We start from the raw sequence: 25,679 nt of genomic DNA, 5'->3' as shown, positions 1-25,679 counted from the left end.
GCTCACTGGGGTCAACCAACCACAGTCTTTTTTGGTGCCCAAAGTGGGGCACAAAGAAATTATACTTTTGATCTGAGCATGCTATAGCTATTGTAGATCTCTTCATGGAGAAGATTGTTCTGGGAGTTATTGAAAAACATCTGAACGACAATGCAGTCATTGGTCCCAGCCAGCACGGGTTCATGAGGGAAACGTCCTGCTTGACTAACTTAATTCTGTTCTACAACAAGGTTACCCACCTAGTCGACCAAGGGAAGCCTGTCAACATGATCTTTTTGGATTTCAGTAAAGCCTTTGATACTGCCTCTCGCAGTATCCTCCTGGACAAGATGGCCAGCACACAGCTGGGTAAACACACAGTGCAGTGGGTGAGCAGTTGGCTGATGGGCCGGGCTCAAAGGGTTCTAGCAAATGGGGTAAAGTCGGGCTGGCGACCAGTCACTAGCGGGTTGCATGGGGATCCATCTTAGGGCCAGCACTCTTCAGTGTCTTCAGAAATGACTTGGACACAGGACTTGAGGGACTGATTAGCAAGTTTGTTGATGACACAAAATCGGGGGGAGCTGTTGACACTCTGGAGGGCAGAGAGGCCCTGCAGAGGGATCTGGGCAATCACCAACCGCATGAAGTTCAACAAGAGCAAGTGCTGGATTTTGCACCTGGGACACAGCAGCCCTGGCTGTACATACAGACTGGGGACGAGATGCTGGAAAGCAGCTCCGTGGAGAGGGATCTGGGGGTTCTGGTTGATGTCAAGTTGAACGTGAGCCGACAGCGTCCCTGGCAGCCAAGAGGGCAACCGTGTCCTGGGTGCATCCAGCACGGCATCGCCAGCCAGTCGGGGGAGGTGATTCTCTTGCTCTGCTCTGCACTGGTGTGCCCTCACCTGGAGCACTGGGTGCACTTCTGGGCACCACAGTGCAAAAAGGATACAAAGCTACTGGAGAGTGTCCAGAAGAAGGCTACGAAGTTGGTGAAGGGTTTGGAGGGGAAGCCGTATGAAGAGCGGCTAAAGTCACTTGGTTTGTTCAGCCTGGAGAAGAGGAAGGAAAGGTGAGAGAGAGCAGCTGTCTACTGCTTGGCCTCTGCCCAATGTTAAACAGTAGCAGTTATTCATAAAAGAAAATGGAAATTTAGCCCTCTTATAAATGAAATCGGACCATTTAATGTAGAAGATATACCACAGAGGAGCTAAAGGAGCACATTAAATGGGTTAAGGTGAAAAATTCCTATATCATATATTAACCAGAAATAATCAAATTACTTTAAATACAGAAAAAGCAAAAAGCAGCTCAGATAGACAGAAATAGAAATGATTTGTTGATACTGGCAGCATGGGAAAGAATCAGATTCCTCCACTAAACTTCATCATCACAGTGTTGTGCTTGGATCTGACTATAAACCTTTTCTTAAATAAGCAGTGGAGTGGGACCAAATGACCATCCACAGACATACAATTAATTATTTTTTTAGAATAGATCCATAGCACAGATGTTTCATTACATGGAGTTCTCTCAGTTCTTCACTTTCTTAGAAATCTAAAGAATAAAAGATATGTTTATTTGGAAGAAAATTTTTAACTCATTTGGGGAATGAGTCATGCCATGCTCTGTTCTAGTGAAGAGGGATCTCAAATGTGAGGCACAAGAAAACTAAAGCACAAAGCAATAGCTTTAAAGAGATGCCAGGGTCCAGTGCAATGTGCTAAAATAGTTGAAGCCCTGCAGGGAAAATCCCATTGAATAAGGATGGGAAACTGGATAGCCTATTCTCCTCATTTCTGTTACCTGGTATTACAAGCAAAAAGCATGTGCAGGTCCCTCAGGGATGAGGCACAACATTCAGTGAGTGAAAGCTTTGGTTTTAATGAAAGCGTAGCGTTTAAATGTTGGGAGCCCCATGACACCAACACATCCATGAATGAAATGATATTGTTCCATTCTTAGGATAAGGAAAAAAAAGATGCAAATAAGGATAAGCACAGTACAACAGATGTCATCACGATTTTAAGGTTATGATTTCCTAAGCGCACTCTAGTCTCCTCCAGGCCAAAGGATACAAGCTTCTAGGCCAAGCTCCAAGCTTCCAAGAAGCAAAGTCCTTATTTCCAGGGCCAGGCTGTCCTTTAGTTTGTTTTACTTAATCATGAACAATACCAAAGTCTCCAGGAAAATTCCACTACTGCATTACATTACAATGTATAATGTGAACTAGTATATATGTATTAACAAAGTTAATACACTTTCACACAGAATCACAAAATCACAGAATGTTAGGGATTCGAAGGGACCTTAAAAGATTGTCTAATACAGTTCCCCTGCCAGAGCAGGTACACTTAGATGAGACTACACAGGAATGTGTCCAGGTGGGTTTTGAATGTCTCCAGAGTAGGAGACTCCATAACCCCCCTGGGCAGCCTGTTCCAGCGTTGTTACCCTCACTGAGAAGAAGTTTCTTCTCAAATTTAAGTGGAACCTCTTGTGTTCCAGTTTAAACCCATTGCCCCTTGTCCTATCATTGGTTGTCACCGAGAAGAGCCTGGCTCCATCCTCCTGACACTCAGCCTTTATATATTTGTAAACATGAATGAGTCCCCCCTCAGTCTCCTCTTGTCCAGCTCCAGAGCCCCAGCTCCCTCAGCCTTTCCTCACACGGGAGATGCTCCACTCCCTTCAGCATCTTGGTGGCTGCGCTGGACTCTCTCCAGCAGTTCCCTGTCCTGCTGGAACTGAGAGGCCACAACTGGACACAAGATTCCAGGTGTGGTCTCCCCAGGGCAGAGCAGAGGGGCAGGAGAACCTCTCTGACCTACTGACCACCCCCTTCTAACCCACCCCAGGTACCATTGGCTTCCTGGCCACAAGGGCCCAGTGCTGGCTCATGGTCACCCTGCTGTCCCCAGGACCCCCAGGTCCCTTTCCCCTATGCTGCTCTCTAATAGGTCATTCCCCAACCTATACTGGAACCTGGGGTTGTTCCTGCCCAGATTCAAGACTCTACACTTGCCCTTATTCTATTTCATTACATTTTTCCCCGCCCAGCTCTCCAGCCTGTCCAGGTCTCTGATGGCAGCACAGCTTCCAGTGTCAGCCACTCCTCCCAGCTTGGTGTCATCAGCAAACTTGCTGACAGTCACTCTATTCCCTCGTCCAAATCGTTGATGAATATATTGAATAATACAGGCCTCAGTACTGACCCCTGAGGCACTGCACTAGGTACAGGCCTCCAACTAGACTCTGCCCCACTGACCACGACTCTCTGGCTTCTTCCCTTCAGCCAGTTCGCAGCCCACCTCACTACCCGATCATCCAGACCGCACTCCCTCAGTTTAGCTGTGAGGATGCTGTGGGACACTGTGTCAAATGCCTTACTCAGGTCAAGGTAGACCATGTCCACCGCTCTGCCATCATCCATCCATCTTGTTATGTCCTCATTAAATTCAATGAGGTTGGTCAAGCACAACTTCCCCTTGATGAAGCCATGTTGACTGCCCCTAATGACCCTCTTATCCTTGATATGCCTTGAGATGGCACCAAGGAGAAGTCGTTCCATCAGTTTCCCAGGGACGGAGGTGAGGCTGACCGGTCTAGAGTTACCCGGGTCCTCCTTCTTGCCCTTTTTGAAGACTGCAGTGACATTTGCTTTCCTCCAGTCCTCAGGCACCTCTCCCATTTCCCAAGACTTGGCAAAGATGATGGAGAGCGGTCCAGCAATGACCTCAGCCAGCTCCCTCAGCACCCGCGGGTGCATCCCATCCAGATCCACGGATTTATGGATGTCCAGATTGCCCAACTGCTCCCTAACCCAGTCCTCATCAACCCAGGCAAACTCCTCCATTGTCCCGACTTCCTCTGGGGCCTCAGCGGCATTGCAAAAAGCTCTTCCTGTTGTCCTTGACCCCTCTCGCCAGGTTTAATTCTAAGGAGGCCTTAGCTTTCCTAGTTGCCTCCCTACACCCTCTGACAACAGCCTTATATTCTCCCCAAGTGGCCAGCCCCTCCTTCCATGATCCGTAAACTCTCCTCTTCCACTTGAGCTTACCCAGCAGCTCCCTGTTTAACCACGCAGGTCTCCTGGCTCCCTTCCTTGACATCCTACGTGTCGGGATGCTCTGATCTTGTGCCTGGCAGAAGCAGTCCCTGAACACTAACCAACTATCGTGGGCCCCTTTGCCTTCAAGCAGCCTTGCCCATGGGATTTCCCCTAGCAATTGTTTGAAAAGGCCAAAGTTGGCCCTGCTGAAGTCCAGGTTTGCAGTTCTGCTTGCTATTCTGTTCCTGCCACAGGAGATCCTGAACTCCACCATCTCATGGTCACTGCAACCCAGGCAGCCCTCAACCTTTACCGCTTTAACCAGCCCCTCCTTGTTAGTGAGGATGAGGTCCAACAGGGCTCCTCTCCTAGTCAGCTCCTCCACCCTTTGCATGAGAAAGTTCTCGTCAAGGCACTGGAGGAACCTCCTGGACTGTGGCTGGCTGGCTGGCTGAATGGTCCTTCCAGCAGACATCAGGGTAGTTAAAATCCCCCACCACAACCAGGGCCTGTGATTGTGAGGCCGCTCTCAGCTGCCTGTAGAGGCCTCATCAACTTCCTCACCCTGATCTGGTGGCCTGTCATAGACACCCACAACAGTATCACCCCTGCCAGCCTGCCCCTTCATTCTCACCCATAGACTGTCAACTTGCTCCTCCTCCAGGCCTGGACAATACTCAGTACATTGTAGTTGCTCTCTCACACGAAGAGCAACTCCACCACCACGCCTGGCTGGCCTGTCTTTCCTGAAAAGGGCACAGCCATCCACGACCACATTCCAGTCATGTGTGCTGTCCCACCATGTCTCTGTAATTGCCACCAGGTCATAATCTCCTGCCCTAACACAGGTTTCTAACTCCTCCTGCTTATTCCCCATGCTGTGCACATTGGTGTGCAGGCATTTCAGAGAGCGAGCTGAGCACACTGATTTCACCCTAGGGGGGTGGGAGGCCTCCCAGTCTTCATCAACTCTAGAGCACTGCCCCACTGGGACAAGCCCAGCTACAACTCCCCCCATAAAGACTGATTGATATAATATGGAAGGGAATTTTCATAGAAGTGGCCATCCCATAATGTGTGCTTGTTTAAGTAAATAATCTGTACCAGTACGTCCTAATGAAGCATGCAGCCAGTGGGCTAATCTATTCCATTTAGTGGAACCAGAGTCTATAGCAATATTTATTTGAGGTAGCTGGATGTCCTTGGCATTGAGTTTGGCTTCCTTAGTGTTAGCTTTTTTGTGAGCAGGTACATGCCCTACTTGAAGGGAACAGATAAGGCCGATTGATATAATTTTTCTCAATACGGGTATCCCCAAACTTCTCCTTTCCCTACTTGCCAGTCATGTCATCGCCAGTTTCCAAACCACTGGGTGGCTCCAGCCCACACAACATAGGAGTCAATGTAAACCCAGTCAGCTCCAGCTTCAAAAGCTAGGGTGACGGCCAGTAATTCAAACCTTTTATTTCCTTAGTTAACTTTGGTTTTCCATCAGCAGAAATGGCTGATGTTTTAGATGGGTACTTCCATGGCTGTGCTGCCATTCAGAGAGACCTGGGCAAGCTGGAGGACTGATCAGAGAAGAACCTGATAAAATTCAACAAAGGGGAGTGTAGGGTCCTGCACCTGGGGAGGAATAACCCCAGGCACCAGTACAGGTTAGGGCTGGACCTGCTGGAGAGCAGCATTGCAGAGAAAGACCTGGGAGTCCCGGTGGACAACAGGCTGACCATGAGCCAGCAAAGTTTCCTTGTGGCCAAGAAGGCCAACGGTATCCTGGGGTGCATTAGGAAGAGTGTGGGCAGCAGGTCGAGGGAGGTGATCCTCCCCCTCTGCTCTGCCCTGGTGAGGCCCCATCTGGAGTACTGTGTCCAGTTCTGGCCTCCCCAGTTTAAGGAGGACAAGGAATTACTCAAGAGAGTCCAGCGGTGGGCTACAAAGATGCTGGGGTCTGGAGCGGCTTTCTTAAAAGGGAAGACTGAGAGAGCTGGGGCTGTTCAGCCTGGAGAAGAGAAGGCTGAGAGGGGATCTTATTTATGCTTATAAATATCTCAAGGATGGGTGTCAAGAGGATGGGACCAGACTCTTTTCCGTGGTGCCCAACGATAGGATGAGGAACGACAGGCACAGACTGAAGCACAGGAGGTTCCATCTGAATATGAGGAAAAACTTCTTTACCTTGATGGTGCCAGAGCACTGGAACAGGCTGCCCAGAGAGGTTGTGGAGTCTCCTTCTCTGCAGACATTCAAATCCCACCTGGACACCTTCCTGTGTGATCTGCTCTAGGTGAACCTGCTTTAGCAGGTGGGTTGGACTAGATGATCTCCAGAGGTCCCTTCTAACCCCAACCATTCTGTGATTCTGTGATGATTATTAAGAATTTGACCCAATCTACAGAGGGTCCAGGTGACAGAAAAGTCTAGGTAACTGAAATTTTAGGTAACAGGAAAGCTATTTGAGCCGCTAAAAATTCTGTCTAACGATAAGCTACGCTGATTACTAAAATTGTATATAATAATAAAGCTCCAATTATAACTATAACCCTGTGCCCAGTTCTTGTTTTACCAAGGATCCTTAAAAGAACCTGCCTCTCCCCATAGCATCGGGTAGTGTCAGGTGACAGTGGGTATTTGTGTTCTGAAGTACATCTTCCAGTTAACTTATAATACAAAAGTTTTAGAGCTTGTCTTTCATTAGCAGATTTCTGGTGGGTCAATTTAAGTTGTTTAGTATTATACTCCCCTATACCAAATTACTGTTCTTTTAAAAAATGGTAATTAGTTTGCTTTGGGAATGGACTTGTACCAGCATATAAAACCAGCTTCATCCTCAACCTGCCACCAACACAGCATATTAGCTGAGCATCCCTGCTTTCTGCACCACCAGTAAACTGCATCCTCTCTCCTGATCCATGTTAGCCTGCCTGGGGACCCCTTCACCCCACACCCTGACTACATGAAGCTCAAACACTGCTTCCCTAGCCCAGCCTGCACAGCAGCCAAGCCTCAGACTGAGGACCAAACACTGTGTTCCCCAAGGGAGATGCTGGATTTAAACCTCTGGAACATGAACCATGTTTTGGTCACCTTTACCTTCCCCAGTAACTTACAGAAAGTATGTAAATAGGCATCATAGACAAATGCTGAGTGAGGGGAGCGCACAGGCCCTTTTGCAGTGCTGCAGTGAGCTGGAATGATACAGAGAATGACTTTATGAAGAACTCTCACGATGTACTGTTACAACACAAAACCCCTAACTACGTTTGCTAGACAAACCATCACTCTGTAACACTTTGCTGCTAGCAACCTGACAGATCAGCAATCCCTTAAAGCTTGTCCACCCAGTAAATTTTAAGCCAAACAGCTAAACCAGCTCTATTCATATCTGAGTGTCACGGTTTAATCCAAGCTAGTAATCACAACTACGATAGCCACTCCCTCCTTCCTTCCCCCCCCCCTCCCCCCCCCCCCCCCAAATAGGAGAGACAATCGAAAAGGAAGGGGTTGAGACAAACATAGTTTAATAAAATAACAAAATAACACTAATATACCACTACTGCTACTAATATATATTAAATGGAGAATAGAATATAAAGTAAAAGATACTCAATGCAATTCTTAACTCCGTTCCCACCAAGCAGCCAGTCCTGGGAAGAGAGCACCCTGGTCCCGAACAGCTGATCCCGGGGGAAAAGGCAGAAAGGCCCATAAGCCCACTGCAATACAGCAGGATGGCAAAAGGTAGAACTAAAAGAAACTCCCAAATGGAACTCCATCAAACAGAGCAGAACTGTAATGGGTTGATCATTTAAGCTTAAGTAGATGCACACCAAATGTAATGGATTATTTAGAGATATAAGGTTGTATGATTTTTAATATACTCTTTGATTCATGTTACTTGGTAGACTAGATTTGCTAAAATTTTAAGCTTGTATTTACCAAAAGCAACTGCAGACTACACTAAACGCCTGCAAAAGTCCAGCTTGCATTTTGCTGGGAAAAATGGAACTGACTGGGAAAACAATGATCCAAGGCTAATGTGGAGACATTACAGATATCTGCAAAGCGGGGCCTATTTTGCACTTTGCTGAGAAGAAAGGATTTATCCAGACAAAACAGTACCTGCAAGGATATGGACCAAAACCAATGTCAACAACTGAACAAAACAGAGGCCCGCGTGGAGTCAGGTAAAAAGGGTCCAATGGGGAGCAAAGGACCTGGTGGTGAAATTTTGCTGTTGGACTGGATCTTGGTGTGAATGGTTTGTAGAGATATAAAAGTTTGTAGTTTTCTATGCGTGGGCAGACCTCTGCACAGGTACCCAGCTTGAGCCAGCCCTTCTGCTTTTCTACTCCATTACATTTTTTATTTTCTGAGAATCTTGTCTGCTGAAAGTCTGTTTTGCATGCAGTTACGGGTCTCCTCTGAAAGTTTGCCTTCAGAGCTCTAAGTACAGGCTCCAGAGCGAACGGTTATCAGGGCAAGAAGAATCCCAAACATTTGCATTGTGGTGGACATAAGCCTCACCTGAAAGTTTGCCTCCGGAGCTTCAAAACACAGTCCCTGGAGCAAATGGTTATCAGGGAGGGCAGACGCCTGACAGTTTGCTTTGTGAATGGGTACAGGCGGACCTCTGTGCTGGTACCCAGCTTGAGCCAGCCCTTCTGCTATTCTACTCCATTACATTTTTTATTTTCTGAGAATTTTGTTTCCTGAAAGTCTGTTTTGCATGCAGTTAAGGGCCTTGCCTGAAAGTTTGCCACTGGAGCTTGTTGTATGTGGAAGTCTGTGTAAATGGCCACGTGTGTCCTATGTGTGTGTCTCTGGGATATGTGCTCAGCTTCACTAGTGGTTGAACTTGCAAGCAGGAAAGCAGCAGCTGCATCCCCCAGCCTGGGTAGAGAACCCGGGTCCCTGGATGCACGGGGCTGGGCTCCAGCAGCTGGGTGGGAGGGAATCCTGGGCCGGAGCTTCTGGTAGGAGGCAGCCACTCTTAACATCACTTAACATCTGGCATACTCACAGGATCTGGTTGAGTTGTGAGTATTCCCGAGATTGCATGTACATAATCCATATGTGATGGAGGGACTGATCCTTTGCTGATGTGCCTATAGTGTTAAATTTGCAACCAACCTTCTAGAACTATATGTAGGCACCCAAATGGGACCTGTGATAATAGATCCTTGGGTTAATTGGAACAATTGGATTGAAAAAAAAAAGACATTTACAGAATGTTAGAAGAACAATAAGAGGTGTAAATGGCTCAAACTGCAGGCCTAGTGACTGGGATTTGTAGTTTGGGGAATGAAAAGAGACACCATAGTATGCATTGAAGAGAAACTGCCAAGTTCATGCATACTGTGATTAAGTTGTAAAAGACGTACCCATCATTAATCAATTGGCATGAGATAAATGCTTTCTGACCACCTGCATTGTTCTGCAGCAAGCAGAACCCTAAAATCACTCCCCCGCGACAATTTGGTGTCAGAAGTGGGATGGCAGGGCATTATTGCTAATTATTTACAGAGGCATGGAGTAAGTCCAAGTCCTAGATTTTCAGAGGAATGGGTTCGTGGTAATTGGCATGATTGGAAAGCTGTGGAGGAACAACTAACAGCTGCTAGGGACCCTCTGAAGGATGGAAAGGGAAAAGGAATCATCTGTAAAATGCTAGGTACTTGCCTAGAAATCACTTGTGAGGAGCGTGAGACCTTGAATAGAGAAAAACATGATCTGAGGGAAGTAACAGAAAGTAAAAAGGCTGCTGGATTGTTATTGTCCTTGAGAATTGAGCAACTGCAGAAACAGATACAAGAAGAAAGGGAAAGGAAGAAAAAAATTAGAGGAAAAAATTGGAATGATACTTATGTAGGCTCCTCATCCCCCTAATCTTCTACGGATTAGGAAACTTATTGCGCCCCCTGATGAATGGGATGGAAATTTATGGGGTGACCCTGACGATGATGATTTTGGGGAAGATGATTCCTTGTCTCTCTCGTATCCTCCTGAGTATGAAGCTAGGTCTATGATTTAGACAGAAACTGATTTAAGAGAAAAGGCATTTAAAGAGTTTCAAGCAGAGTCTTGGGAACTGAGAAATAAGCTGTGGAGAAAGGCACTGGCACTAGGCATTCCCGAAGCCAAAATTCAGGAAAAGCCTCCCAGTGTTATATCAGATCTCATTGAAGCATTCCTGAAGCGAGATAGTTATGAGAAGAAGGAACACATTCCAACTTCTCCAGTGCCTGCTCCAAGAAGGAGTGTTAACCCTTTCCTCCCTCCAAGGGAAGGATCACAGGGCATGAATCCAAAAAACTGAGTAAAGTCCGGACAGCAAATGGGCCTGCCTGTCCGGAAGGTAGAAGCTTATCAGCAGATAAATGATGATGGCCCATACATTTTAATTCCAGTTGGCCCTCGAGGGCAATTGGTGAATTTTTTTAGTAGATGCAGGGACACAAATTTCAATACTGACAAAACAAGAAGCTGAGGCGGCTGCTGGATTTCTGAAAGTGCATTTGCAGGACCGAGGCTGGACAATTAATATGACTAAAACACAGGGTCCTAGTGCTATTGTACTATTTTTAGGAATAGTTTGGCATGGACAGCTTAGAGAAACACCAGATAAGATACAGCACACAGTCCAGCAGTTTTCTGTACCAGCTGCAGTAAAACAATTACATGCCTTTTTGGGATTTTTAGGGCATTGGAGAACTTATCCCCACATCTTCTGTGGAGGAGGATTCCCCTTGTGAAGGGTTAATAGAATAACACAATAAGGTTGATACACTTGAATCACAAAACAACAGGCAATCAGATAATATGACCTCTGCTGAGCTCCAAGCTCAAGCTCTAAATATGCATATAGCTTGTGGACATGGATCAGCTTATACTGCACACGCATGGGACATTGCTCACATTCAAACCCCTTTGCTATTATATACTTGTAAAACATGCTCACATCATTGTGCTACTTGTACACAGTTACATTTAAGGGCATTATGTAGGCCATGGGGAAAGATAAAACATGGCCAGTGGGCTTTGAATACCTGTCAGGCTGATTGTGTGGGCCCTCCGCCCCGGTCTAGGGGGTGGCACTGCTGTGGATACAGTGTCAGGACTGACTACAGAAGAAATGGAATTATTCACACCAATTATTCAAACCAGAGCAGAGTGAAGGGGCAGAATCACCTCCCTCGACCTGCTGGCCATGCTCCTTTTGATGCAGCCCAAGATACAATTGGCCTTCTGGGCTGTGAGTGCATGTTGCTGGCTCATGTCCAAGTTTTCATCCAGCAGTACCCACAAGTCCTTCTCCACAGGGCTACTTTCAATCCCTTCATCCCCTAGCCTATATTGATGCTGGAGGTTGCCCCAACACAGGTGCAGTACCTTGCACTTGCCCTTGTTGATCCTCAGGAGGTTTGCATGGGTCCACTTCTGGAGTCTGTCCAGGTCTCTTTGGATGGCATCCTGTCCCTCAGGTGTGTCAACTGCACCACTCAGCTTGGTGTCATCTTCAAACTTGCTGAGGGTGCACTCGATCCCACTGTCTATGTCACTGATGAAGACATTAAACAGTACTGGTCCCAGTATGGACCCCCAAGGGATGCCACTTGTCACCGGTGTCCATCCAGACATTGTGCCATTGACCACTACACTCTGGGTGCGACCATCCAGCCAGTTCTTCATCCACCAAACAGTCCACCCATCAAATACATACCTCTCCAATTTAGAGAGAAGGATGTTGTGGGGAACCGTGTCAAAGGCTTTACAGAAATCAAAATAGATGACATCTGTAGCCCTTCCTTTGTCCACTGATGTAGTTATGTGAGCATAGAAGGTCACTAGGTTGGTCAAGCAGGACTTGCCCTTAGTGAAGCCATGCTGTCTGTCTCAAATCACCTCTCTGTCCTCTATGTGTGTCGTGGTTTTGTTAAAAACAAGACCAGTTCTCTTTTAGTGAATTTTCCTTTCAGCTAAGTTCTTCTAAGTAACTGCACTTTTCTGAATTTAGCTGCATGTTTTTTGAGACGCTGTTCGCTCTGGAGCTGATAAGATGAGCAATGGTATGCAGAAGAGTTCCTGGTTTAGATTTATTGCTATAGCAACCAAGGTTACTGATAAAATTTTGCATGTCCCGTAAGTGAGAGGGGCGTATTTGCAAGGAGGAGCGGCCAGAACAAGTGACTAAAGTGAACAACAGAGTGACTAAAACTGAACAACAGAGTATTCCATCCCATACACATCATACACCCTATAAAAGCGGGAGATCACGAGGGTCTCACTCTCTTCGACTATGGCCGGCATCTGAAGAGGACCCTGCCTGTCATGCCTGCAATCCGAGGCCTGGTTCCAGACCCTGCATCCCTGAATACAGTTCCAGTTTACTGCAGAGTCCAGCCCAGGACTTCTGGTTGCCTGCCCTGCAGCTGCTGGAGTGACGCCAACTCCGCCGCAGGGAATGCTGCCCCGGGAAATTCAAGATTGGTTTTGTATATTTGGTATTATTTTCTCTATTTATTAGTAGCATTAGTAAAGCATTTAAAACTTTCTGTTTTCCATTTTTCTTTCTCTTCTTGCTGCAGTTCAGCTGTACCAAGGCCACGCAGGTGGCGTAATCGCTGGTGCAAAGTGGGAGGCTCTGGCAAACTCCTCGGTTACAACAAGCTGCGTTTATCTTGCAGCTCGACACAGGCCTGAAATTTATGTTCAAGCACAGGCCTGGGATATTTTGCTGTTTTGTTTGCCCATTTCATTCCAACCACCATACAGTTTATGCGCAATTCCAATTAGCTCTACAGTCGTTACATTCCTCAGCCCCATTTGCCTTCTACAATTTACAGATGTCAAAAGCCGGTATCTTAAGCATCAATCCATTATTCCATTTTCCTAGATGCAAATCAGTTCATATTCTAGCAGCTTTTAAATACAACCTCATACAATACCAAGTTCACATCCATCATAGCATTTAGGTGTTTGTTTGTTTGTTTTGGTTTTGGTTTTTTTTTTTGGTTTTTTTTTTTTTTTGTTTGGTTTGGTTTTTTTCGATGGGAATCGGAGTTTAACAGCTTCAATTCTTCTCTGGTCTCAAAATTATTAGATAACAATATGAGCAATTACTCTAAGGTGTAAGGATCCATCCTAAGGGGGAGCAAGGTGGAATTTTAGCAGTGGAACCGGTTCCCATTTTGTAATTATCTCCCCAAACAAAATTCTTTTGGTACCAAATATATATATACGCTAACTAAAATACTGAGCTCAGATATGAAAACCAAACACCAAGTTCAAATATGCAAGTGGATCGCAGTTACACTTATTCAAGACAATATCTCAATTTTAGCTTTGCACCTTTGGGCCGCTCACTGCTCAGCCAGGTGGAGGCACCGCTGGGTCTCCCTGACAAAACAGGTCAGTGCGGCTGGAGCCCAACCGGCACCCGCCCCCCCCACAGCGAGCTGGGCCGGGCAAGGCTTTTATTAGTGTCTCATCTGGTGCGCTACAACTGTTATCCCCAAACCAGGATTCTTTACCTGGTGTGCATACAAAAGAGCCAAACCCAGCACATCGAGATGAGACACAGCCTATCACAGAGTTGCGCAAGTCTGCAAAACGAGGGGATATTTTTCAAGTTTTAGATCCTTCTGCATGACAAGAGGGAGACAGAAGATTAATACATTGTTTAGAAGCAGAGTGCTTATTTTACATTTAACTAATAATTAATAGGTGCATTGTAAGTAAGAAACTAAACAATTATAACTAACATCATCAATTATTTTTTAGTATAGATGTATTGTATGTCAGAATTTTCAAAACCTGTAATGCATATGTAATAATTATGTGAATATAAACAACGCAAGATCATCCAGTCTGTGGAGCACTTATGGAGGATGATCCCCAGTGCTGTCAATAAAGAATGCCACTTAACAGTATAATTGACTCTGCTGTTAAGTTTATTTCTTTGTTTCAGTATAAGTAACAGATCACTTCCAACTATCAAATAGGCTATAAAGCAGGAGGAAAGGTGAGAGAATCAGGCTAAGGCTGAGCTTGCTAGTACTTGAACTTTCCAATCTGTGAAGAATCAGGTAGAAAAGGAAAATGCACAGTTGCAAAGGAAGAGCTGCAACTCGCAGACATTTCACCCTGATGGAGCCAAGGAATAGAGCTGATTATTATGGCAGAAATCAGTGAACTGTGGGGGAACAAACATCACTTAACTCTGCAAATAATGTACCTACTGTAAGTGCAAATCTCTTGTAGCTACTGTCATTAGACAAACACATGCTGTCTTGCTTATAAACAAGAGATGGCTGGACAGGACAACCCAGGGTCAGCCACAAGAGGTCCTTATGTCCAAGGATGCTCAAATAAGCCCCAAATCCAAGGGGATATATGATTATTATTCCTCATCCCCACTCCCCCAAATCAAAGGAGCTACAACACTTCTAGGGATCCTTAAAAGGTTCTGCCCTTAAGAATGACAACAATTCAGGAACAGGGTTACAGTTTCAGAGACATCCTGCAGGACATTCCCCGCCCCATCTTTAATGTAACTACTAAAGGTGGAAGCCACTTCAATGATGAAGGGTCACCACAGGGGGAAGGGACTGAAATAACACTCAGACCCTCCTTCCTGCCAGAGATACCAGGCTCATTCGCCGTAGGAGGAAAAAAAAATATATATATTGCTTTTAATGTTTCAGTTCATGCTAAATATGCTCTAAATTAACTACTCAACCACCACTGATTGAGATTAGATATCAAAGGATAAAGAAGGTGGGGGGTCAATCAGCTGAAACTGAGACATTCCCCCCAACCCCATAAAACTGCTGGGGAAGTGGGGTTGCTCAAGCTCCTGAGATGTGCCTGGGAATTTCTCCCTAGTGTAGTCACTGCCACTGAAAAGAATTAATCCAGTCGGCAATTGCTAACCTAAAGATATGTAAATCCTGTCAGTTTCAGGTGATTTGGGGAACTCCTTATCAGGGGCCCTGATTTTTTGCAGTTTAGATACCATGGAGCCTATGCAATTAGTTGAACATGTATCTCGAGATTGTCAGATAAAAGTATCCTTTTGGTGAACTATTCTCATTATATGCTCATTATAATACTAAAAATCACAACCACAGGAGTGAAGACCCCAGCCCAACCTGAGACTCCTCCCCAGGGAGCACAGGTAGTGGTAAAATGATTGTGTAACCAATCAGCTCTTTAGGACTACCCTGAGGGTGTGACTACAGTGATAAGATTTTGTATATAATGGCTGTTACTTTTCTTTCTGGCATTCTGGCTTTATTCCAGCATCCAGACTTGTGCAACTCTGTAATAAACGACATCTCATCTCTGCGTGTAAAATTGACTCACACACCAGGTGAAGAACCCTTCTTTTCAACAACACTAGGAGATATTCCTGAAAAGATAATAAGGGAGAGACAGGGACACTCTCCTATTGCTTGAAAAATGTCTCTCCCACCCTGGTTTCAGGCTATAGTTCATTTGATCAGTTCACATTAATTGTACTACAGCTACCCAGGAGGCAGGAAGCACCCTGCAATGAACCTGTCTGGAATGATTTACAGCTTCCTGCATATTGCAGGCAAAATGGCTTTAGGAGTACAGCAAGAATAATAAGAGATACACCAGCCCTTAACTCTTGTGGCCATACCAACAAAGGGGGGATGATTGCAGCCATATGAAAACATTAGTTTGCTCCAAATTTCTTGTATGCGAATCTTTCAGCTATTTGTCTATTCTCAACATTATTTTAGAACAGAATGATAGCAATATAATGCTTTAGTGAAGTCACTGAGCTAATGAGTGCATCATTAAAATTCTGGCATATCCAAAGATACAGCTAATACTGAAAAAGGAAAGTTGAAGCACTTCAGTATGTGTTTCCCCTTTTTTAATAGTTCACATAAATGTAGGGTTTCTATAATTTATACACATTTTTATTTAATCAAATAATTCTATAACTTGAATGACCAAGAAGGAGCCACATTTTTGCCAGAAATTAAGGTGTAAAGGATTAAAGAGTGTTAGCACTGTTCCAATTTTTGAATCTTCATATTCTTAGGACACCTTTTCAACAAAATAATATAGGACAGCAGGAGAAGACAAGTATATCTGCTGATCTAAATTGGAGTCCAGTAATTCTGTGACATATGAAAAGTACCAACATCATGTTCTAACACCACAGCAATAATGGACTAGCCAGACCTCTATATAATAACTGTGAAAAGACTGTCCTTCAGGCCAGCAACTTGAGTGTCAAGGGCACCCCATGAAGCCAACCTCCTGCAGGTGCATGCCATGTGGCTCCTTCTGATTTTTCCTGCGTGACTGCAGGAGGACATAAGAAAGTGGGATGGTGAACCTACATCTAAGGTAGAAGCCCATGTATGTGAACAGTGGGGGAATGCAGCTGCTAAGAAGGGGCCATCCAAGAAGGTTGTCAGTTCAGTTGCTGTTGCGGTGGTAGAAGGTAACCAGCAATCCCCCAGACACAGAAGAAGCACTGAGATTGACCCTCCTCCTGATTTTGGTGAACAGACTTCTGGTCTGACACTGCAGGGGTCAGATGGTGAGTACTCTGACCAGGAGTACTGTATGCAATTTGACCACAAGCCAACCACTTTATTTCATAAATATGGCAGTCCAGGTGAGCCTACTTTGAGCTCTTTCTGCTAAACAAGCCGGCTGTATGGTGATGATCTTTTACTACTCACTGATCCCTGGATGAGCCCAATTTAAGTTTCATATCAATCATTTAGCTTGAATACATGCATACTAAATAGAATGAACCGCTTAGAATTATAAGGTCGTGTGATATTTTTTTTAATATCCTGTCTGCTTCATGTTAGTAAGCTAAATTTGCTGAAATCTTAGGCTGTATGCTGTAACGTTCTGCTCATATTTACCAAACTTGCATCTACTTAATGGAAACAAAACCAGCTACAGACTACTGTGAACGTCTGCAAGATAATGCCTGTTCTGCACTTTGCTGGGAAGAAATAGGATTCATTCAGACAAAACAACACCTCCAAGGCCCTGAACTATAAACAATATCTACAGATAAACAAACCAAAGGCCCATCTGAGATCAGCGAAAAGGATCCAATGAGAAGCAAGAAGACCCCAGACTCAAATACTGCTATTGGACTGAATCATCATGTGAGGAGCGGGTAAGTAGTCTGTAAGGGTATAAGTACCCAGGGATTTCTATGCTTGGCTGGGACCTCTGTGAAGGCACCAGCTCGAGCCAAACCTGCTGCTATACTACCCCATTAAATTATTTATTTCTATGAACTTCAGTGCCTGAGAGCTTGCTTCTAGAGACCTGGGATCCAAACTTTGGAGCGACCTGACACCAGGCCCCTGGAGGGGAGGTAAGCAGGTTAGGATGCAGAATGATGAAACTTTGAAATCCTAGCCAAGCGATGTAAAGAATCAGGTGTGCACATATAATCCTTTGGCCATAAATACATATAATCCCTTACCCTCTGTGTCTCTTAGACATGAAACGTTGATCAAGTCTGGGGCTAAGCTTGAATCTAGCTGCACCTAGGCTCCTCTCTGAGAAAGAGTTTAAAAAGCAAGGGGGTCCATTCCCAACCTTGTGTCTTAATAGAAGGACCTCCCTCTACCCTTTTGCATCTCCTGTCCCCATACAAATCACCCTAAAACAACTCCCACCAGATTCTGCTTGGCATGTTTCCTCCATGCAGTAAGTAGTAGAGTGAACCTTGCCATTGAACTCTGTTAAGTCACACTTTTCTTTAAGTGATCTAAGCATTGCTCTGCTCAAGCAGGACCCTAAATGACTCATTCGCAACAGCTGTCTCTGAAGAATAGCCACGAGCAGGTTGAAAGCTTATGGGTGAGAATCAGAGACTGAGGCAACAAAGGAAACCTTGTGGTTGGTGTCTGCTACAGGCCACCCAATCAGGGGGAGACTATTGATGAAGCCTTCTTACTCCAGCTACAGGAGGCATCGTGCTCACAGGCTCTTCTCCTGCTGGGGGACTTGAACCACCCTAACATCTGCTGGAAAAGTTGCAATACTGGACCTGATGGTCGCCAATGCAAGTGAGCTAATAGGTGATGTCAAGATTGGAGGCAGCCTGGGCTGCAGTGATCACGTGCTCGTGGAGTTCGCAGTCCTGAGGGATGTGGGACAGGTGAAAAGTCAAGCCAGGACCCTGAATTTTAGGAAAGCCAACTTCCAGCTCTTCGAGTAGTTAGTCAATAGGACCCCCTGGGAAACTGCCCTCAGGGACAAGGGAGCAGAACAGAGCTGGCAGATCTTTAAGGACGCTTTCCATAGAGCACAAGAGCTTGTGATCCCCAGGTGTAAGAAATAGGGTAAGGAAGGCAAGAGGCCAGCATGGCTGAGTCAAGACCTGCTGGTCAAACTAAAGGGCAAGACGGAAATGCACAGGCGGTGGAAGCAGGGACGGGTACCCTGGGAAGAGTATAGCGACACTGCCCGGTTGTGCAGAGATGGGGTAAGGAAGGCCAAGGCACAGCTGGAGCTGAACTTGGCAAGGGATGCAAAGAATGACAAGAAGGGCTTCTACAGGTACGTCAACCAGAAAAGGGAGGTCAAAGGAAGCGTATCCCCCCTGATGAGCAAGACTGGCGAACTGGTAACAACAGACGAGGAGAAGGCTGAGGTACTCAGCAACTTTTTTGCCTCAGTCTTCACTGGCACCTCTCTTCCCACACTTCTTGAGTGGAAAGTGAACTGCAAGACAGGGACTGGGGGAGCAAAGTCCCTCTGACTGTAAGTGACGATCTGGTTTGTGACCACCTAAGGAATCGGAACATACATAAATCTATGGGACCTGATGAGATGCATCCCAAGGTCCTGAGGCAATGGGCTGACGTAGTTGCCAAGACACTCTCCATGATATTTGAGAAGTCCTGGCAGTCAGGTGACTGGAAAAAGGGAAACATCATACTCATTTTTAAAAAGGGTAGAGAGGAGGACCCCGGGAACTACTGATCTGTCGGCCTCACCTCTGGCACTGGGAAGCTCATGGAGCAAATCCTTCTAGAAGCTATGTGTGGATGGGTTTCTATTAGATGGAGATTTGTTATTGAACTAGCCAGGCCCAAAGGAATTTCAAGGCCACCTTGGAAAGCTGAAAACAGGATCTGCTGTGAGAGTAAAACAGTTCAGCAGCTACAGGGCAGCAACATGACGTAAATCAACAGACCTATCAGCAGTGAGACTCAGGCACGTGGACAGCTCGTGAACATAGATGATAGCCAATCAGTGAATGCATGATTGGAGCGTGGACGCGTGATCGGGAAATAACTGCATATATAAAGAGGCTTGTTTCTGTAATAAATCGGCTTTGCGTGATTCACATTGAATCGGAATGCTGAGTCCTTTATTCGCTCCAACAAATGGTGACCCCGACGTGATACTCTGAACGGCGTCTCACTATGATCGGGGAAAAGCCTGGAGCAGCCCAGCCGGGGGGCAGATCAGCTGGACTGAGAACCAGACGGAGGCGTACGGACACCCCGGGGATAAATTCATCGACGGATCACCGGATAAGGTGAGTGGCTGAGAGCAGGAGGAGGGAAGAGTGAAGTTATGCGGCAAAACGTATCCTCTGAAGAACAAGCCATAGTTAAGCTCCTCCTGATATTCTCTCTGAGAGAGGACTTAAATATGAAGAAAGTAACATACGTAGACTGTTAGTCCGGTGTAGAACTAACGGCTACCCAGCAGAAACCGAGAAGGCTTTTAAACTTGAACCTTGGGACGATATAGGGCAGAAATTATGGGATAAGGTCAGCAATGGATATAAAGAAGCTAAATCGTTAGCAACTACATGGAAGCTTATAATTACCACCTTAAAAGATTTTAAGGCTGAACGGTCTGCTGCTGCTGGAATTTTTGAAGTGTTGCAGCCTGATAAGAAACCTGAAAATCGCTATGAATCTTACCCGGTTCGTGTCTTCGATACCCTCCCTACTCCATCCCCTGCTGTGCCTTTGGCGCCCCAGATGGCTCAGCAGTCCGGGGCGGGGGGAGGAAAAATGCTGACTGTGTGGATTTGATGGCCTGGCACATGAGATCCATGGGAATATAAGGCTTTGGTGGACACAGGTACACAGTGTACCCTAATGACATCAGAGTACAAAGAGGAAGAATCCATTTAGATTTCTGAAGAGAAAGGGGATCCCAACTGTTGCCTGTCTTGGAGGCCAAGGTGAATCTAACAGGGAAGACATGGCAGAAGCATCCTTTTGCAACCAGCCCAGAGGCCCCTGTGTGTCCTTGGAATAGACTACCTCAGGGAAGGGTACTTTGAGGACCCAAAAGGGTAGCAGTGGGTCTTTGGTGTAGCCACTACAGATAAAGAGAACATTCAAGAGATATCTATCTTGCCTGGCCTCTCAGAAGATCCCTCTGTTCTGGAGTTGCTATGCATTCAAAACCAGCAAATGCCAAGTGCTACCATGATGACACACTGACAACAATATCACACTAGCTGAGACCCCTGGTTCCCATTCATAGGTTGATTCTTCAATTAGAGAGCCAAGGAGTGATTAGCAAGACTCGCTCGCCCTTTAAGAATAACATATGGCCAGTGCGAAAGTCTGACCAAAGGTAGAGATTAACAGCAGACTGTTGTGACCTGAATGAAGTCAGGCACCACTGAGCGCTGCTGTACTAGACATACTAGAACTGCAATATGAACTGGAGTCAAAGGCAGCCAAATGGTATGCTACAACTGACATTGCCAATCAATTTTTCTCAATTCCTTTGGCAGCTTTGTAGGCCATTCTTCTGGGTCAGCTGAGATAGGGTTAATTTCTAGAAGTAGCTGGGGGGGTGACACAGCCAGGACAGCCGACTCAAAACTAGCCAAAAGGGTATTCAATACCATATAAAGTCATGCTCAGTTATAAAGGGCGCTGGCCAGGGAGGCAGCCTTTAAACAGATAAAGCAGGAGATAGATTATGTGGTAGCCCTTGGGCCTGTCCAGACAGGACTAGCTGTCCAAAACGTGCTCTACACTGCAGTTGGGGAGCATAGTCTCACATGGAACCTCTGGCAGAAAACACCAGGAGAAAGCTGAGGTTGACCTCTAGGGTTTTGGAGACAGAGGTATCAAGGATCAGAAGCCTGCTATGCCCCAAGTGAAAAACAGATACTAGCAGCATGAGGCATTTGAGCTGGTTCAGAAGTTGTTGGTAGAGAAGCACAGCTCCTCTTGGCAGCACAACTACCTGTTCTGCACTGGATGTTCAAAGGAAAGATGCTCCAGTGCTACATGGAGTAAGCGGGTAGCGTTGATCACGCAACAAACTTGACTGGAAAAATCCAACCACCCAGGAATCCTGGAAGAGATCATGGACTGGCCAGAAGGCAGAGATTTTGGAGCATTGCCTGCAGAGGTGGTTTGTGCCCAAGAGGCACCATCATATAATGAGTTATCAGAAGATGAAAGGTGTTATGCTTTGTTTACTGCTGAATCCTGTCATGTTTTAGGAAACCATCAGAAGTGGAAAGCTGCTGTGCAGAGTCCCACACGACAAGATGCCAAAGCCGCTAAAGGAGAACATGTTGAGACCATTTGCAGAAGTGAAAGCCATCCAGCTAGCCCTAAAGATTACTGAATGAGAAAAGCAGCCAGTACTCTATTGCTGTACTGACTCATGGTCTTCTTCCACTACTACAGCCACCCCCATAGGGCATTAGCCACCATCCAGGAGCAATCCAGGAGTTGAGTGAGCAATCACACAATGCAGCTGCCAAGATAAGTTTATCTCTGCTCAGATTTTGGCTAACACAGCTCACTCTAAGGCCTGATGTATGCTGGGAGCAGCAACATTAGGTCAAAGCAAGAGCACCACCTAGACAGAACAGGTGGCCAGAAAGAGTTAAAAGGCCATTATGCAGCTATTATCACCTGCAAATTGCTGTCTCCTGCAGCCAGCATGTTTGCATATTGATTGTCTGGAAGTTTCATCAGAATCCTCTAGCTCATGGAAATGGTATAGACCAAAGTTCCAAGTTCGAAGGTATAAAAACATCAGCTTACCCAAAAGGCTTTTGAAGCAGATTCAATAGCAGCTGAACTGCTAAGGCTTTCATGCTTCCCAGTGTGATAGAGGGGATGCCCCCACTGTGATGGAGAAAGAGGGATGAGCACTCTCACTGTCAGCTAGGTAACTATCTTGCTCATAGGTGCACGAGTTAAGAGTTATAGGTTATAAATTATGAAACCTCATGACTTATATGGTGACTAAGTGAAATCACAATAGACTAGTCTGTGCAAAGGGGATTGAGCCCTTATTTGTCATGTTTGTTTTATTAATTTACAGAGTATGTTGTCCTGTAAATTTGATAGATCCAAAGGGATTGTGACATACTGTGGCAAGACATGGCTGCCCAGGTAAAAAAAAAAAAAAGATATCACCATGTAGATGCTCATATGCTCAAGAACTATGCCACTGAAAAACATCAAAACGGTAGAGAAGACTGTCAAAACTGAAGGGGCTCAGGTAGACCTGGACTGGGAGTGGAAAGGTGAGCTATTTGTAGCTCAAAAGGCACATGCAACATCAGGGCATCTAGGGAGAGATGCAACATACAGATGGGAGAGGGGTGGACCTGACCATGGAAACTACCACGCAGGTCACCCATGAATGTGAAACATATGGCACAATCAAGCAAGCCACACAAGTAAAGTCTCCCTGGAATAGAGGGCAGTGGCTGAGTTTTCAATATGTTGAGGCCTGACAAATTGACTAGATTGGACCACTGCCACAAACACACCAAGGCAAGTGCTGCATATTCACCATGGCAGAAGCAACTACCAGGTAGCTAGAAACATACCTTGTAAACCATGCCACTGCCCAAAACATCCTCTTCTGCCTTGAAAGGCAAATTTTGTAGTGATACAGTGTGAAGGGGTTTCTGTTAGATGGAGATTTGTAGTTGAACCAGCTAGGCTCAAAGGAATTTCAAGGCCAACTTAGAAAGCTGAAAACAGGACCTGCCCTGGGAGAGAGGCACTTCTACAATAACAAGGCCTCAACGTGACGTAAATCAACGGACCTATCAGCAGTGAGAGTCCAGCGCATGGACAGCTCGTGAGCATAGATGATATCCAATTTGTGAAAGCATGATTGGAGCGTGGACGCGTGATCAGAGAATAGTTCCATATATAAGGACGCTTGTTTGTGTAATAAATGGCTCTAGCGTGATTCACATTGAATCAAAGTGCAGAGTCCTTTATTCACTCCAACAAATGGTGACCCCGACATGATACTCTGAATGGTGTATCACTGCGATCGAGGAAAAGCCTGGAGCGGCCCAGCCGGAGGCGGATCAACTGGACTGAGAACCGGGTGGAGGCGTACGGACGTTCCGCAGACAAATTTGTCGAAGAAATCACCGGAAAAGGTGAGCGGCTGGGGCAGGAACAGGGAAGAGTGAAGCTCCTCCTGATATTCTCTCTGAGAGAGGACTTAAATATGAAGAAAGTAACATACGTAGACTGTTAGTCCGGTGTAGAACTAACGGCTACCCAGCAGAAACCGAGAAGGCTTTTAAACTTGAACCTTGGGACGATATAGGGCAGAAATTATGGGATAAGGTCAGCAATGGAGATAAAGAAGCTAAATTGTTAGCAACTACATGGAAGCTTATAATTACCACCTTAAAAGATTTTAAGGCTGAACCGTCTGCTGCTGCTGGAGTTTTTGCAGCTTTGCAGCATGATAAGAATCCTGAAAGTCGCTGTGAAGTTTACCCGGTCGTGTCTTTGATACCCTCCCTACTCCATCCCCTGCTGTGCCTTCGGCATCCCTGATAGTTCAGCAGTCTGGGGCGGGGGGAGGAAAAATGCCAAGCGAGTGTCCTCCTACACTATTACCCAACCCTGATGAGAACAGCAAGTCCAGAGGATTGGAGTCAGACAACTTGCCCAAAGAACCTGTGAAAGCTGAGAATGCTAAGGTCATAAAGAAGTGTACTATCAGTCCTTTTACCAATTTGTATTTGCCTTTACCGCCTTTTAACCCTCCAACTTCCACGAGAGAGCAGAAGGAGTCGCCGGATAAGAACTGGGCAAAAGAACTCTGTGACAGATCAGATCAGCTAATAGCGAGTGAATCCAGCAGTCGGCAATGCGGTCACGCTGATCATGACGGGAAAGGGGGTGCTCCTGGGGACTCAGGTTATACAAATAATTATGATGCTAGAAAGTATTAGCGAGAATGTGTACCGTTCCGAACCCCCCTGTTATTAATGATTCTCCAGCACCGCTCAAGTCGGTGTTATCTGAGGACTTGGATGAGGATGAGGGTCTGCAGCATTTTCTTGAAAAGTTAAAAGGAAAAGGAGTATGCGTATGCATTGCCCTGAGATCAGATAAAAACCATGAAAGACTCAAGCAAAATTAGACCTGTGCAATGTAACAGCTATACATCATTTAGGACAGAACGACGGGGACTCGTTGAAAGGGGCAGATATCCCCCAACTCTTGGAACAGACACTAATTGGCACATCACAATTACAGGCGTGATTAGTTTCTGAAATCCTGAGGCAGTCAGCAGACCGTGCATATCAAGCTATGAGAGAGGTGCCTGAAACCAACAAAGCAGCCAAATCATTTACAACTATTAATCAGGGTCCCAATGAGAATTACGTGCAATTTATTGACCATCTTCAAGAGGCCATCAATAAGCAGGTTGAAAACTTAGAAGCTAAGGAAGCACCGATGTTGAAATTAGCAGTAGAGAATGCTAATGTTTGCTATCAACGTGTTATCTGCGAGTTTTACAGGACACATTATGTGCTTCTGTGTATTGCCTCTCTGAAAATCAAGCAGCTTGTCAGGAATGTGAGTTAATTGTTTTACTGGTTGTTGTTTGCAGTTCTTTATGATATTGTTCATGTGGGTGCACTGTGGGCCTTCTCCCCACTTTTCCCACTCACGCTGCAAGCAGCCCTGTGCTTCCCCCCCTCCCTCCCTCTTCTCAAGGTTTTTACTTACGAGATGGGGTCAGGAGTGACGGTTTGCAGTCGAGTTCCTAAGAAATCAGTATTGGGAGGTGTTTTAGAACATAGGAAAGCACTTGGAAATAGGAGGAAGGAGGATCTTGTGAAATATTGTAATTAATGGTGGCTGCTGTATAAGTTAAATGATTGGGAAAAGTGTCCGGAGGATAGAACCTTGAAGTATAACACCTTGTTGCAATTAATGTTGTTTTTAATGCCAGAAGAGCAGGACAAAATAAATCCCTACAAGAGATCATTACATCATTTCAGACAGTTTTACAGGCGGAACGGTTTGAACTTCAACAAGCTGAGAGAGTCAACTGATAACACACAGGTCAGAAAACTTGCTGAAGTCTGCAAGATGCTTTCCTCATTTACCTGTTTTCTTTGTAGGTATCTGTTTTAAGAATGCTACAGTTTAATAAGTCTTTGCCTGTTATATGGTACAGTAAGTTCACAGAGTGCTAAATCATGAGAATCCGTTGACTCAAAATGTGCGTTTTGTGATAATACAGAAGATCATGAGTAATTTAGTTCTTCACTGCGTGAACGTGATGATAAGATTTTGTGTCTAACAGCTGTTACTTTTCTTTCTAGCATGCTAGCTTTG

The 25,679-nt window shown here is 45.5% G+C and overlaps 1 long non-coding RNA gene across 2 annotated transcripts in view; it reads right to left on the bottom strand.

Moving 5' to 3' along the window:
* The window catches only part of LOC308051418, a 55,018-nt gene that overhangs the window by 10,452 nt on the left and 18,887 nt on the right, over positions 1–25,679 (bottom strand). The gene's annotated exons all lie outside the window — the stretch shown is intronic.

This window comes from Nesoenas mayeri, assembly GCF_963082525.1.
Source record: "Nesoenas mayeri genome assembly, chromosome: W".
NCBI classification, from domain to species: Eukaryota; Metazoa; Chordata; class Aves; order Columbiformes; family Columbidae; genus Nesoenas; species Nesoenas mayeri.
The sequence above is the reverse complement of the archived record's forward strand: the minus strand, read 5'-3'. Positions and strand labels throughout refer to the sequence as shown.